General features: G+C 52.1%; 1 protein-coding gene across 3 annotated transcripts in view; it reads left to right on the top strand.

Moving 5' to 3' along the window:
* HTR1F (5-hydroxytryptamine receptor 1F) overlaps positions 1-15,299 on the top strand; it is a 3,723,175-nt gene that overhangs the window by 2,358,666 nt on the left and 1,349,210 nt on the right. The gene's annotated exons all lie outside the window — the stretch shown is intronic.

Here is a 15,299-nt window from a genome sequence, read left to right as displayed (position 1 = left end):
TCAAACCCATGTTGCACCACGTCGTTTTGTTTCCAAGGTGAGTGTGTTGCCCCTGAGCTATCCTCCTGATACACAGGATGTTCCCATATCCCTCTTTATACTCCTTAAAGGCCCTCTATGTGGGACCGGCTGTACCTCCCACTCGGAAGTCTCTCCAAGTCCTTGCCATTGTCGTGGTATGCTTTAGTCCTCCGTCTTGTGAGGTTTGTGTACATTCCAAGGGGTGTGGGTGTTGCTCATTCATTTGTGTCTTGTTCTGAGTTCAACAGCCAGGTTTTTAGGAGTTTTCTTAATTTTAAATGGTCCTGCGTGTTTTAAAGTTCTCTCGGGATGGAGTTCCACGTTTTTGCCGCTAGGCCGGAGACTGCGGACCCACCAGGTTTTTTCCTGGTCTACTGTTTTGATTCCAGGCGGATGTTGTTACTGGATCTGAGTGTTCTGGTCAGCTGGTAAATGGTGATTTTCTTCTGTAGGAATTCTGCTCCTTGTCCATGGATTTCTCTGTCTGTTATCCACATTGTTCTGAATGTGATTCGTTTTTTGACTGGCAGCCAGTGTAGCATATTTAGCGCAGGTTTGGAGGAGCAGATGTATACATCTTCAGGAGATCCCGCCCCTTACCTCCTTTGAATTGGAGACAAGAGACTGTGACTTGTCAGACTCCAGCTATCGTACGAATACCACACCGAGTGTTTGGAAGAAGATTCCCATTGAGAAAACCTTATCGAATGTATCCACAAAGTAATGACGGCCTGCAGGAAGAGATCCCTGAAGAAATATGAAAGCCAAGTAAGAAAATGGACTGATGACATCACAAGAAAGTGTGCATGAAGTCCTGAAGTATCGAGTGAAGACAATGTATGGATCCCAAAGAAGAAATGTTGAAGTAATGAATTGGGTGAAATTTAAAGTGTAAGAGAAGAAGATTACACGAAATAAAATGGTGAAGAAATCAGAAGCATGAAGAATGTACAGATGCTGAAACGCAAGATAGATCAAGTCATCTCATAGGCTAGCTATAAGTAGTAAATAGAATGCAGTCGAAGCCACCATTATATAGAAGCTGGACATTAGTATCATGAGATAAATAAACCAAAAGCCATGGAGAAGAAATGAAGGCTGTGTCGCAGTTGAATAAACAAGGTGCTGAAGCAGGGTTGCGAGGTTGTCTGACCTGAAGTCAAGATCCAAGAAATTGAGGTCAGCTATCTACGCTGAAGAAGAACATGTGTGCAGAGGATGAATCCTGTCACATTAAGGTGCAAAATAGAGCACAGAAGTTGCCAAGTCTTAATTCATTAAAGACATTTAAAGCTTGCAGAATGAGCAGAATCATGGTCTCCTGCCACATGAGTCAAGGTGGAAAAGAGGGCTTGAACTTGGAGTTCCAGATACGATAGCGGGTGCCCTCACTCCCATTGAATTATTAGGACATTGTTCCTCCCAACATAGCATGGGGCTGCAATAATACCCATCTATAAAAAAGAAGGCAGGGAGATGCCAGGAACTACCGACGCATCTCCCTCCTCAATGGAGCTGGGAAAATCTATGCAAAGGTTATATTGGATCACTTGCAAAGCAGAACCACATCAGAAGGTATTTTGAGCCAGCTGCAAGTTGGCTTCCAAGAAGGTATGAGAACAGTGGAACAATGTCTCCGGTTGGACCTTCTGGTGAACAAATATACAACTCTTTGCAATACTAAATTATATACCATCTTTGTGTACCTCCGTACCTCTTTCAACTCAGCCCCACAGAGGAGATTATGGTTTGTTTTAACAGCCTATAAAATACCATCAGCACTACTTAGCTCAAAACAAACCCTTTATAAGGACAGCAAGGCCGCTGTTCACTGGGCGTGGAAGGTGAATGTACCGAATTCAGCAGGGAGTGTTAGACAGGGATGCGTCTTGGCTCCACTACTTTTCCTCCTTCACATTAATGGTCTCATTGAAGAGTTGGTGGCCAATAATTTGAATGCACCAAGCATGGGAAATTCACGCTAGCCTGTACTACTCTTCACGGATGACTCTGTGCTGCTTGCAACAAGTCCCATGGGAATTAAGCATGCAATGAGAACATTTGCAGAGAAGTGCGAGAAATTATGCCTGAGCATAAATTCAACTAAACTAAGATGGTGATGTTCAGGCATACATCAAGTTGGAAAACTAACATCCACATTAAATGGGGTAAAACAGTAGCAAGTGCCAGCCTACGATTATTTGGGTCTACGATTCGCTGAGAACGGCCTTTGGTCCGAACATGTGGGAAAGCGAATTTGAAGCTTGAGAGGTATGGAGGAGGAATGAGGATGTATTTTTCATTGCATGATGGTGGCCCATTATCCCCAGCACTACAATGCTACAGGTTGCAAGCTGTGCAAGCAGCTTTGTATGGGGCTGCAATCTAGGGATATGTTTACTCAGATGCTTTGAGTGTCTCAGAGAATAACTTCCTAAAATCTTTTCTTATACAGCCCAAATGAATGCATAATGCTATTTTACATCTGGAATGTGATATCTGTCCCATTGAAGAAACTATAACCACAAAGCTGTTGCTTTTCTGGGTCCATCTCTGGACGTCTCCTGCCCTAACAGACTTCAGGTCAATGTTAATTGAGTTTATATCATTGGAAGGCAGTGGTGCTACTCCGTGGCTCAGGCATGTCAAGTTCTGGGATTGAAAGCTTGGCCTGCCTGATCTTTGGAAACAGCCATTTGCTATGACGAGGGGCTGATTAAGGAATCAATGAGAGCAGGAAGTCAATGAAATTTTGTCTATAGCACTTGTGCGTGAGCAATATTTGGGCTGCAGGGAGGGTTTTAGTTTTGAACCATATTTAGAAACAGTACAACCACCATATGCAAATTTCCTTTTTTTGAACCTGAGAGCTGGTATTTTGAAAAGAGCTGCATAAACAGCAAATTGTTCTCAACAAAATGTCCCGCTTGATTAATGCGCGGGGCCTTAGTGGAGTCGAATTCTCACTTCTTGCTGTTATATCCTGAATATTCTGTATTAAGATCACAGAATATTCTATTACCCATGTTCAGATTGCATGATATTCACAGGGTTGTGGATACACTTCGTTTCTGCACTAAAAGTAATAATCCTGTTGAGATTCAGAACGTGGCTAAGTGTCTGTACAGAGCTTGGCTAAAGAGAGTGAGAGTCCTTAATGAATCTGATAAAACAATTTAGTTCCCTTTTCATTTGATTATAACTTCTTTTCTAATGTTTTTTAAAGAAAAATGTTTAATGCACCTAATTGTTTTATGGTCTACATGTTATGATGACGATTGATGTATATTTTTTCATAAGTGCTTTGGTTTTGGTTTGTATATCTGAAGAAAGCTTGTTTGATGATAATGAAAAAGAGTGATACGGCCAGCTACTGTTTCCAGATGCAGGACAGGGAAAGGACGGCATCGGGGTGTGGGGGAGAGATGGAGTGCTGGAAGATGTAGCAGACGGGATAGAGTAGGTGAGTGCAGATGAGAGGATGACTGGTCAAAGAAGCAGTTACAGGAGAGGTTGAGTGGTTGCGGCTAGAGACCAGGGAGTGATCTGACAGGGTAGATTCAGGTTGAAAACAGTGGTTACTGGAAACATTTTGGAGGTTGACTTCACCCCTAAGCTGAATTAAGGCTTAAGATGGTAGGTAGCCTAATAGGTCTACGTCAGAAATGTGGGAGCTGATATTTGATAATAAAGGTTAGAGTAGATGGCAGGAACGTATTGCTGATGTGCTCAAAGGATAAAGGGAGAAAGACAGAGGGGGAAGCTAGGGTTTATAATGTAACTTCTCTGATAAAACCTTCCACCTTGTCACTTTTCGAGTTATCTGAGGACTTAGGTGAGCAAAGGAAGTCATAAGGAGTCTTTTTGAACAAATATTGCTGCTCTTAACTGCTCAGGGATCTCTCTCTAGCAGTACCGACCCTGTGCAAACCCCTAAATATGGAATATAGTATTGTATAACAATGCCAGGCTTTTCTATAGTTTATCAGTCCTGATTCCCCTGTTGCTAAGTGCTGTACTAATTACTTTCATTATTAACCAAACGTGTGGTTCTCATTTCATTGATCATGGATGGATGGACGGATGAGTCGTCCCTTCCAGAATCGTCAAGATATCTGACAAGTGTACTTAACCCACTGCACTATCTCACCAACTTTAAAGGAGGCTTGATGCTGTTGAGGTTCATTTACAGTATATACAGCCTTTACAATTGCTTATACCTCTATCAAGACTGTGAACTCCACATATTATATTTGTGCATATCTTATAGTGCAGCGTTCGCCACACAATAGTGAAGTTGTGTATCAAGTACCATAGGAAACCCCAAAAATTAATTGCTAGTAGCGTTTAAACTCGTCCATCGGATTGCACTGATATTTTGCAAATAGCATTGCACTTATGGTCCCACCCACTCACTAGACTGGAAAATATCTGTTAACAAATAAAGAAGTTATAAAGAAAACAAACAAATGCGTTTTTATCCTAGTCCCCATTCATATCCTCATAGGGGAAAAAGTTACATTTCTGCTCTACCACACAGCCAAAACCGCTGGAAGGAATTGGACCTGGTACAAAACAACTTACGCACAAAGCATTGACTCGATTGCCATAGGGGGTCTGGGGTTATTGAGTCCAGTCATTCATAAATATTTGACAGAGAGTGGGGTTCCCGCTTCTCCAAAAATGATAGTGATATCTCCCATGGTGCTTTGTAGCACAGACACTGACAGGATGTTCACAAATGAAAACGCAGTTTTTACCCAAAATTCTATTGCAAATAACATTTGACTTTCTGGATGGATTTGAATGGAATTCTCATAACAAACAGTTTGTCAAGCCCCCATCTGCCCCCCGAACTGCACATTTTGGAAACAATAAGTTATGAAATGAAAAAAGTTATTAAGTAAACAAAATACCACAGTTTCATAGTTTTCAGCACACTCATTTTCCCATGGGCTGATTAGGACCATATAAGAAACAAGCTGAGCACAAAGCAATGACTTGCAGCTCTTGACTGCTTTGGGTTAATACCTCAGTAGTTTTTAAAGTATGTTACTGAGAAGGAGGTGCCCCCTGTTCCTTGAAATCTTTATATTGACTTTGGTGCTTTTTACATCATAAAGGCTGAGCGACGCTAATAACTTTTGACTTGCTGGACGGATTTGGATGAAGTTTCCTACACCAAGAGATTGTCAAGTGCGACCCCCAAACTGGAAAATTTGGGAACAATTTGTCAAGAAATGAAAAAGTTATTGAGAAAAGAATAAATGCAATTTTCTGCATACTCACATTCGTTTTCCCATAGGTTTTGAACTGCTATAGCTTGAAACCTGCTTGGAAGATTTGGACCAAATGAAAAACAATTTGGGCACAAAGCATTGACTTAAATTACTTGACTAGTTTGGGGTAAATCCATACAGTCGTTTTTAAAATATTCAATAGAGAACGGGGTACCCCCTGTGCCTTAAAATCTTTATATTGGTCTAGGCGATGACAGCAGAGAGGCTGAGAGAGGCAATCACATTTCCGGAAGGGGTCAGGGGTTATTCTGTCTAGTAGTTGTTAAAATATCTGACGGAGAGGGGGTTGCCCCTTCTTCCAAAATTATAGCTATATATGCATCCCACAATGTATCAGCAAGACTTTTCAGAAATGATAAAGCCGCCATTTTTCATTTTTGCTCGATGCGAGTGATAACCGCAGTCATAATGGGTATAACTGGGGTAAGCCGAAAATTTAAAGTGGAAAAAATGACATTTGGAGGAGGAACAATTATGAAATGATAAAGGGCTAGTGTTGGGAATGGGGAAAGAGGACACCATGTAAAATTGAGGCACAGAGGTTGGGGTGACTGGGAAACAAGTTCAAAGCACAAACGTTTTCCCATAACTGCTGTTATCTGGTGGGATAAGCATGGTTATGATAGAAAAATAGATTGGGAATGAAAGCGCATCAGATGAAAAGATAATTGTTGGGGGAATGGGAGAGGAATAAAGTGGGAAAAATAACTTGAGGGGAGTGGAGGGAATATGTCATGAGAAGGGGGCACTTGGTGGGTGCCTGGGAGGACAGGGAACAGTTTTAGATTTTGCGTGCTTTTGTCAGATAACAGTGGTTATTTGTGTGCATTTATGGATAACTGTGGTTATCTGTAGTACATTGATAACCACACTTATGGGAAGACGTCTTTTAAATAAAGACAGAGTTAAAAAAAGGATATAAAAAGGGGACTTTTACAGCTACAGTGAGGTATGTGGTAATGGGTGTATTTGAAGGCTATGGCTACTGCGTTCCCTTAAGGAAGCGAGTGGTGCAGTAAATGGCCATGGCTAGTGGGCCCCAACAAAACCTAGTGGGCAGCATGTCAAGGTGCCATGACGAAAGGCCATGGCTAGTGTGTCCAAAAGAAACCTAGTAGTCTGGCCAGAGCCGACGGCCAGGGCCACTAGCCATGGTCGTGGGCCCGTTTAGGAAATTATTTGGAGCAATACGGAGAGTGGCCATGGACAAAGGCCATGAGTATTGGGCATGGCCGAAACCTAGTGTCTAGTGCGACCATAAGAAAACTTTTGGGGCAACATCTAAAGGGGCCCCAGCCAAAGGCTGGGGCCAATGGTCATGGGTGAGGGCCATAGCTAGGGAGCAGGAAGAAAGTATAGTGTTTTAAAAGATACCGTTGGGTATGGTCGAAGGCTGTGCTCAATGGCCAGGGCTGAAGGTCCTGGCTAGTGGGCCTGAAAGACATGTAACACAGTGGACACAGCTGAAGGCATTATGGAGGATACCAACTGGAATGTGCCAAGTTAAGCTCGCAATGACTTCCCACATCAATTGCAATTCAAGGGTTTTGTTTTGTTAAATCTGTTCAACTTAACTACACTTTAACTAAAGTTTTTTCATTTAATATATATATATTCAGTGAAAAAACTTTGTTAAAGGGACGTTATGGTTCTAAGTCAAACCGAAAAACCCTTGAAATTCGCCAGTTATGGTAAGCTAAGCAACTATAACTTGCGCCACCACCGTGCACTGCTAAGCCTAACACCCAGGACATCAAAGATGACATCACTGATGACATCACATGTCTGACGCCCCCTTTTTTCCTTTCCTGACATATCTAGGCCACATGATTTTCTTCAGTAACAGTCAGGAACTAAAAATTGTAAATGTACTATATTTGTAGACTTATCCTTCAAGTATGTTCTTACAATAATTCCCTTATGGTCCAGTCATATCATATGAAACATATACATAGGGGAAGACACAAGCTTGAAAGACAGCAATCATTTCTGTGCATTAAAATAATCAGTAGAGTTATCAGCACTTTCTGATAGTTTTGATGTTTTTTTATTACTGTACTTTCCCTGTATATACTCATATTTTTATATGTTGTACTCACACTATTTTCCTTAGGGTCCAGACACATCATGTGATATATATAAATAGGGTAAGTAACAGCTTTTAAACAGAGCAATCATTTCTCTGCATAAAGGTAATCAGTTAGGTTATGAACACTTTCTGCTACTATTGCTGTTTCTTTTTCCTACTTCAATTCCCTTGTATATATTCATATTAGTATGTGGTGTTGTCTCTTTGTGATTTGTCTATAATAATGCAATTATGTAGTAAGTGGGTTTTATTACCTACTTATCACACGTTTCACTGTACGCAAAACTCTAATATGAAAACAGTTATCATTTCACTATTCAACATGGCAAGCTTATGAATATTGCACCTCCATCATGTATGCTGCACACAATGCCTATGTTTCTACATGAGTACCTTAGTATACTGGATTGAAGTTAATAATAGAATGCTATTTATATCAATGCATAGCTTAATGCACTGATTAGCGCTTGATATTTATTCCAATAATCTTTGACACTTTTTTATTAACATTACACTAAGAATCCCTTGTACAGACTTTTCATGCAACGTCAATGCACATGTGATGTCATCAGTGATGTCATCTTTGATGTCCTGGGTGTTAGGCTTAGCAGTGCACGGTGGTGGCGCGAGTTATGGTTGCTTAGCATACCATAACTGGCGAATTTCAAGGGTTTTTCGGTTTGACTTGGAACCATAACGTCCCTTTAACAAAGTTTTTTCACTGAATTTCATAGGTTTTTAGTAGCGCAACTTGACCATAACGTCCCTTTAACAAAGTTTTTTCATTGATTTTCATAGGTTTTTATTAGTGCAACTTAACCATAACATCCCTTTAACAAAGTTTTTTCATTGAATTTCATAGTTTTTTATTAGTGCAACGTAACCATTACATCCTTTTCAATGGATGAAGACGACTAGCATCCTAGGTTCTCAAAATGGGAGCCCGGGGTGGTAAAATAAAAAAGATTTTTCTTTCTAAGCCGGAACGCTTGCAGCGTCCCGGTGTAGGAAGGAAAATCTTTTACCAAGATGGACACCATGGAAAGGGAAGGCGGGGAGTATAAAGAGAACACAACAGGGCATGGGTAGGGGGGACCAGGAATGGAGACACGGGGCATGAGAGGGGGGTGGGGGGCAACAGCAGGGAGACATGGGGCATGAGCAGGGGGTGGGAGGAACACGAGGGAGACACGGGGCATGAGAGGGGTGTGGGGGGCAACAGGAGGGAGACACGGGGCATGACCGGGGGGTGGGGGCAACAGGAGAGAGCCATGGGGCGTGACCAGGGGTGGGGGGGCAACAGGAGAGAGACACAGGCATAAGAGGGGGTGGGGGATAACAGGAGAGAGACACAGGGCATGAGCAGGGGGTGGGGGCAACATGAGAGAGACCCGGGCATGAGCAGGGGGTGGGGGGCAACAGCAGGGAGACATGGGGCATGAGCGGGGGGTGGGGGGAACACGAGGGAGACAGGGGGCATGAGAGGGGGGTGGGGGATAACAGGAGAGAGACATGGGGCATGAGCGGGGGTGGGGGGCAACAGCAGGGAGACACAGGGCATGACCGGGGGTTGGGGGGCAACAGAAGGGAGACACGGGGCATGAGAGGGGGTGGGGGGTAACAGGAGAGAGACACGGGGCATGAGAGGGGGGTGGGGGAAACAGGAGAGAGACACGGGACATGAGTGGGGGGGCAACAGCAGGGAGACACAGGGCATGACCAGGGGGTGGGGGGGCAACAGGAGAGAGACACGGGGCATGAAAGGGGGGTGGGAGGTAACAGGAGAGAGACACAGGGCATGAGCGGGGGGGTAACAGGAGAGAGACACGGGGCATGAGCGGGGGTGGGGGACAACAGCAGGGAGACACGGGGCATGAGCGGGGGTGAGGGGCAACAGCCGGGAGACACGGGGCATGAGCGGGGGGTGGGGGGAACAAGAGAGAGACAGGGGACATGAGAGGGGGGTGGGGTGGGGGTTAAAAGAAGAGAGACACGGTGCATGAGCAAGGGGTGGGGGGCAACAGGAGGGAGACACAGGGCATGACCGGGGGGTGGGGGGCAACAGGTGAGAGACTCGGGGCATGAGAGGGGTGTGAGGGGTAACAGGAGAGAGACACGGGGCATGAGCGGGGGGCAACATGAGAGAGACACGGGGCATGAGCGGAGGGTGGGGGGCAAAAGCAGGGAGACACAGGGCATGAGTGGGGGGTGGGGGGAACAGGAGAGAGACACAGGGCATGAGCGGGGGGTGGAGGGCAACAGCAGGGAGACACGGGGCATGACCGGGGGTGGGGGGCAACAGAAGGGAGACATGGGGCATGACCGGGGGATGGGGGGCAACAGGAGAGAGACACGGGGCATGAGCGGGGGGTGGGGGAAACAGCAGGGAGACACGGGCATGATCGGGGGCTGGGGGGCAACAGGAGAGAGACACGGGGCATGAGAGGGGGGTGGGGGTAACAGGAGAGAGACACAGGGCATGAAAGGGCGGTGGGGGTAACGGGAGAGAGACACGGGGCATGAGCAGGGGGTGGGGTGGAACAGCAGGGAGACACAGGGCATGAGCGGGGGGTGTGGGGCAACAGCAGGGAGACACAGGGCATGAGAGGGGGGTGGGGAGGTAACAGGAGAGAGACACGGGGCATGAGCGGGGGTGGGGGGCAACAGCAGGGAGGCATGGGGCATGTGTAGGGGGTGGAGGGTAACAGGAGAGAGACACAGGGCAAGAGCGGGAGGTGGGGGGCAACATGAGAGAGACACGGGGCATGAGCAGGGGTGGGGGCAACAGCAGGGAGACACAGGGCATGAGCGGGGGTGGGGGGAACAGGAGAGAGACACGGGGCATGAGCGAGGGGTGGGGGGAAACAGCAGGGAGACAAGGGGCATGACCGGGGGGTCGGGGCAACAGCAGGGAGACACGGGGCATGACCGGTGAGTGGGGGGCAACAGAAGGGAGACATGGGGCATGACAGGGGGGGTGGGGGGCAACAGGAGAGAGACACGGGGCATGAGCGGGGGGTGAGGGAAACAGCAGGGAGACACGGGGCATGATTGGGGGGTGAGGGGCAACAGGACAGAGACACGGGGCATGAGAGTGGGGTGGAGGTAACAGGAGAGAGACCTGGGGCATGAGAGGGGTGTGGGGGGTAACAGGAGAGAGACACGGGGCATGATCAGGGGGTGTGGGGGGACAGCAGGGATACACAGGGCATGAGCGGGTGTGGGGGGCAACAGCAGGGAGACACAGGGCATGAGAGGGGGGTGGGGGGGTAACAGGAGAGAGACACGGGGCATGAGCGGGGGGTGAGGGGCAACAGCAGGGAGACATGGGGCATGAGCGGGGGGGCAAAAGGAGAAAGACACGGGGCATGACCGGGGGGTGGGGGGTAGCAGGAGAGAGACACGGGGCATAAGTGGGGGTTGGGGGCCACAGGAGGGAGACACGGGGCATAAGAGGGGGTGGGAGTAACAGGAGAGAGACACAGGGCTTGAGCGGGGGGTGGGGGGCAACAGCAGGGAGACATGGGGCATAAGTGTGGGATGGGGGAACAGGGGAGACACGAGGCATGAGCGGGGGGTGGGGGGAACAGGAGAGAGACACGGTATGAGTGTGGGGTGGGGGGCAACAGCAGGGAGACACAGGGCATGACCGGGGGTGGGGGGTAACAGGAGAGAGACACGGGGCATGAGCGGGGGTGGGGGGTAACAGGAGAGAGACACGGGGCATGAGTGGTGGGTGGGGGGCAACAACAGGGAGACACGGGGCATGAGAGGGAGGTGGGGGGTAACAGGAGAGAGACACAGGGCATGAGCGGGGGGCAACAGGAGGGAGACACGGGGCATGAGCGGGGGGTGGAGGGAACAGGAAGGAGACACGGGGCATGAACAGGGGGTGGGGGGAACAGGGGGAGACACAGGGCATGAGCGGGGGGTGGGGGAGAACAGGGGAGACACGGGGCATGAGCTGAGGGTGGGGCAAACATGAGGGAGATACGGGGCATGAGCGGGGGGTGGGGGAAACAGGGGAGACACGGGGCATAAGAGGGGGGTGGGGTAACAGGAGAGAGACATGCGGCATGAGCAGGTGGTGGGGGCAACAGCAGGGAGACACGGGGCATGAGTGGGGGTGGGGGGGAACAGGGGAGACACGAGGCATGAGCGGGGGTTGGGGGAACAGGAGGGAGACACGGGGCATGAGCGGGGGTGGGGGGTAACATGAGAGAGACACGGGGCATGAGCGGGGGGTGGGGGGCAACAGCAGGGAGACACGGGGCATTAGCGGGGGGTGGGAGGCAACAGCAGGGAGACACGGGGCATGAGCGGGGGGTGGGGGGCAACAGCAGGGAGACATGGGGCATGACCAGGGGGTGGGGGGCAACAGGAGAGAGACACGGGGCATGAGAGGGGTGGGGGGTAACAGGAGAGAGACAAGGGGCATGAGCGGGGAGTGAGGGGCAACAGCAGGGAGACACGGGGCATGAGCGGAGGGTGGGGGGGCAACAGCAGGGAGACACGGGGCATGAGAGGGGGGTGGGGGGTAACAGGAGAGAGACACGGGCCGTGAGAGGGGGGTGGGGGGTAACAGGAGAGAGACAAGGGGCGTGAGCGGGGAGTGGTGGGCAACAGCAAGGAGACATGGGGCATGAGCGTGGGGGCAAAAGGAGAAAGACACGGGGCATGACCGGGGGTGGGGGGTAGCAGGAGAGAGACACGGGGCATAAGTGGGGGTTGGGGGCCACAGGAGGGAGACACGGGGCATAAGAGGGGGTGGGAGTAACAGGAGAGAGACACGGGGCTTGAGCGGGGGGGTGGGGGGCAACAGCAGGGAGACATGGGGCATAAGTGGGGGATGGGGCGGACAGGGGAGACACGAGGCATGAGCGGGGGGTGGGGGGAACAGGAGAGAGACACAGGGTATGAGCGTGGGGTGGGGGGCAACAGCAGGGAGACACGGGGCATGACCGGGGGTGGGGGGTAACAGGAGAGAGACACGGGGCATGAGCGGGGGGGTAACAGGAGAGAGACACGGGGCATGAGTGGTGGGTGGGGGGCAACAACAGGGAGACACATGGCATGAGAGGGGGGTGGGGGGTAACAGGAGAGAGACGCAGGGCATGAGCGGGGGGCAACAGGAGGGAGACACGGGGCATGAGCGGGGGTGGAGGGAACAGGAGGGAGACACAGGGCATGAACAGGGGGTGGGGGGAACAGGAGAGAGACACGGGGCATGAGAGGGGGTGGGGGGTAACAGGAGAGAGACAAGGGGCATGAGCGGGGAGTGGGGGCAACAGCAGGGAGACAGGGGGCATGAGCGGAGGGTGGGGGGGCAACAGCAGGGAGACATGGGGCATGACCAGGGGGTGGGGGGCAACAGGAGAGAGACACGGGCCATGAGAGGGGGTGGGGGGGTAACAGGAGTGAGACACGGGGCGTGAGCGGGGAGTGGTGGGCAACAGCAGGGAGACACGGGGCATGAGCGGAGAGTGGGGGGCAACAGGAGAGAGACACGGGGCATGAGCAGGGGGCTAACAGGAGAGAGACACGGGCATGAGTGGGGGGTGGGTGGCAACAGGAGAGAGACACGGGGCATCGGCAGGGGTGGGGGGCAACAGCAGGGAGACACAGGGCATGAGCGGGGGGTGAGGGGCAACAGCAGGGAGACACAGGGCAAGACCGGGGGATGGGGGGAACAGGAGAGAGACACAGGCATGAGTGTGGGGTGGGGGGCAACAGCAGGGAGACACGGGGCATGACTGGGGGTGAGGGGGAACCCCGAAGGAGACACGGGGCATGAGCGGAGAGTGGGGGGCAACAGGAGAGAGACACGGGGCATGAGCAGGGGGGTAACAGGAGAGAGACACGGGCATGAGTGGGGGGTGGGTGGCAACAGGAGAGAGACACGGGGCATCGGCAGGGGTGGGGGGCAACAGCAGGGAGACACAGGGCATGAGCGGGGGTGAGGGGCAACAGCAGGGAGACACAGGGCAAGACCGGGGGGTGGGGGTAACAGGAGAGAGACATGGGGCATGAGAGGGGGGTGGGGGCAACAGCAGGGAGACACGGGGCATGAGCGGGGGGTGGGGGGAACAGGAGAGAGACACGGGGGCATGAGCGGGGGTGGGGGGCAGCAGCAGTGAGACACGGGGTGTGAGCGGGGGTGAGGGGGAACCCCGAAGGAGACACAGGGCATGAGCGGGGGCTGACAGGAGAGAGACACGGGGCATGAGCGGGGGTTGGGGGGCAACAGGAGGGAGACACGGGGCATGAGTGGGGGTTGGGGGGAAACAGAATAGAGACATGGGGCATGAGCGGGGTTTGGGGGAACACGAGGGAGACACGGGCCATGAGAGGGGGTGGGGGGGTAACAGGAGTGAGACACGGGGCGTGAGCGGGGAGTGGTGGGCAACAGCAGGGAGACACGGGGCATGAGCGGAGAGTGGGGGGCAACAGGAGAGAGACACGGGGCATGAGCAGGGGGCTAACAGGAGAGAGACACGGGCATGAGTGGGGGGTGGGTGGCAACAGGAGAGAGACACGGGGCATCGGCAGGGGTGGGGGGCAACAGCAGGGAGACACAGGGCATGAGCGGGGGGTGAGGGGCAACAGCAGGGAGACACAGGGCAAGACCGGGGGATGGGGGGAACAGGAGAGAGACACAGGCATGAGTGTGGGGTGGGGGGCAACAGCAGGGAGACACGGGGCATGACTGGGGGTGAGGGGGAACCCCGAAGGAGACACGGGGCATGAGCGGAGAGTGGGGGGCAACAGGAGAGAGACACGGGGCATGAGCAGGGGGGTAACAGGAGAGAGACACGGGCATGAGTGGGGGGTGGGTGGCAACAGGAGAGAGACACGGGGCATCGGCAGGGGTGGGGGGCAACAGCAGGGAGACACAGGGCATGAGCGGGGGTGAGGGGCAACAGCAGGGAGACACAGGGCAAGACCGGGGGGTGGGGGTAACAGGAGAGAGACATGGGGCATGAGAGGGGGGTGGGGGCAACAGCAGGGAGACACGGGGCATGAGCGGGGGGTGGGGGGAACAGGAGAGAGACACGGGGGCATGAGCGGGGGTGGGGGGCAGCAGCAGTGAGACACGGGGTGTGAGCGGGGGTGAGGGGGAACCCCGAAGGAGACACAGGGCATGAGCGGGGGCTGACAGGAGAGAGACACGGGGCATGAGCGGGGGTTGGGGGGCAACAGGAGGGAGACACGGGGCATGAGTGGGGGTTGGGGGGAAACAGAATAGAGACATGGGGCATGAGCGGGGTTTGGGGGAACACGAGGGAGACACGGGGCATGATAGGGGGTGGGGGTTAACAGGAGAGAGACACGGGGTATGAGCGGGGGGTGGGGGGCAACAGCAGGGAGACAACGGGCATGACTGGGGGGTGGAGGGCAACAGCAGGGAGACACGGGACATGACCGGGGGAGCGGGGGGCAACAGGAGAGAGACACTGGGCATGAGCGGGGGGTGGGGGGGCAACAGCAGGGAGACACAGGGCATAAGTGGGGGTGGGGTGAACACGAGGGAGACACAGGGCATGAGCGGGGGGTGGGGGCAACAAGAGGGAGACACGGGGCATGAGCAGGGGTTTGGGGGTAACAGGAGAGAGACACGGGTAATGAGCGGGGGGTGGGGGGATACAGGAGGGAGACACGGGTAATAAGCGGGGCTGGGGGGAATGGGATATCCGCTCCTCGGTCCTCCGCAGGCCACCATGTACCAATGGCGTGTCTCCTGGATGATCAGGAAGTGTAATCCACATGAACCTCATACATCCCCATTGGAGGCCCCGCTGTCCTCTGATCTTATCACATCAGAATTTTAACTTGTTACGTTGTGATATTCACTTGTGAAGTCTGAAGTCACTGCAGAGCTTGCCACAGAT

The sequence above is a fragment of the Ambystoma mexicanum genome, chromosome 7p, assembly GCF_040938575.1.
Source record: "Ambystoma mexicanum isolate Mex_15411 chromosome 7p, UKY_AmexF1_1, whole genome shotgun sequence".
In the NCBI taxonomy this organism is placed as follows: Eukaryota; Metazoa; Chordata; class Amphibia; order Caudata; family Ambystomatidae; genus Ambystoma; species Ambystoma mexicanum.
This window is presented reverse-complemented; position numbering and strand designations above follow the sequence as displayed.